Raw genomic sequence first — 541 nt, 5'->3', positions numbered from 1 at the left:
CACTTCCAAGACAACTGGGGAAATGTCGTTTCCAAAGAGGGACAAAGCCTGGCGCTTGTTCAGCGTTACCCTGCGGTAGAAACACGTTGCCACACACCGCTCGCTGCCTGCCAGCGCCCTGGCAACTCAGATGTTCTACCTCAGCTTTTTAGAAATACATCACTGATTTATCAAGAGAAATCATCTTTGAGGTTAGCTTACGTGTTCCCTGCGTTAATGGATAAAATAGATGTTCCTGAAGCAAGAAGACCTCATGGTCTACTTGGACACAGGTCCCGGGAGGGTGGGACCACCCTGGGCCAGTGCCTGGTTTCCTCACTGGCAGCGTGGTGCGAGCGCAGGACCCCAGCTCTGCGTCCCTTACAGGCATGTCACACGCTGGTTATCCTCCTTGCTCAGGAGGCGGTAGCAAAGTGGCTCGGGGAAGGCCACCAGCAAGCTGCCCCCGGCGTGGCGGTGGCTGTGCAGTGCCGGACCACGGTGCCGTGGGAGCCGTGCCCACTTACCTCCAGCCATTGGCGGGCTTTTCCCGTCGCCCCCC

Source organism: Eurypyga helias, unplaced genomic scaffold (assembly GCF_000690775.1).
Source record: "Eurypyga helias isolate BGI_N326 unplaced genomic scaffold, ASM69077v1 scaffold8564, whole genome shotgun sequence".
Classification (NCBI taxonomy): Eukaryota; Metazoa; Chordata; class Aves; order Eurypygiformes; family Eurypygidae; genus Eurypyga; species Eurypyga helias.
Note: the sequence above shows the minus strand (reverse complement) of the source record.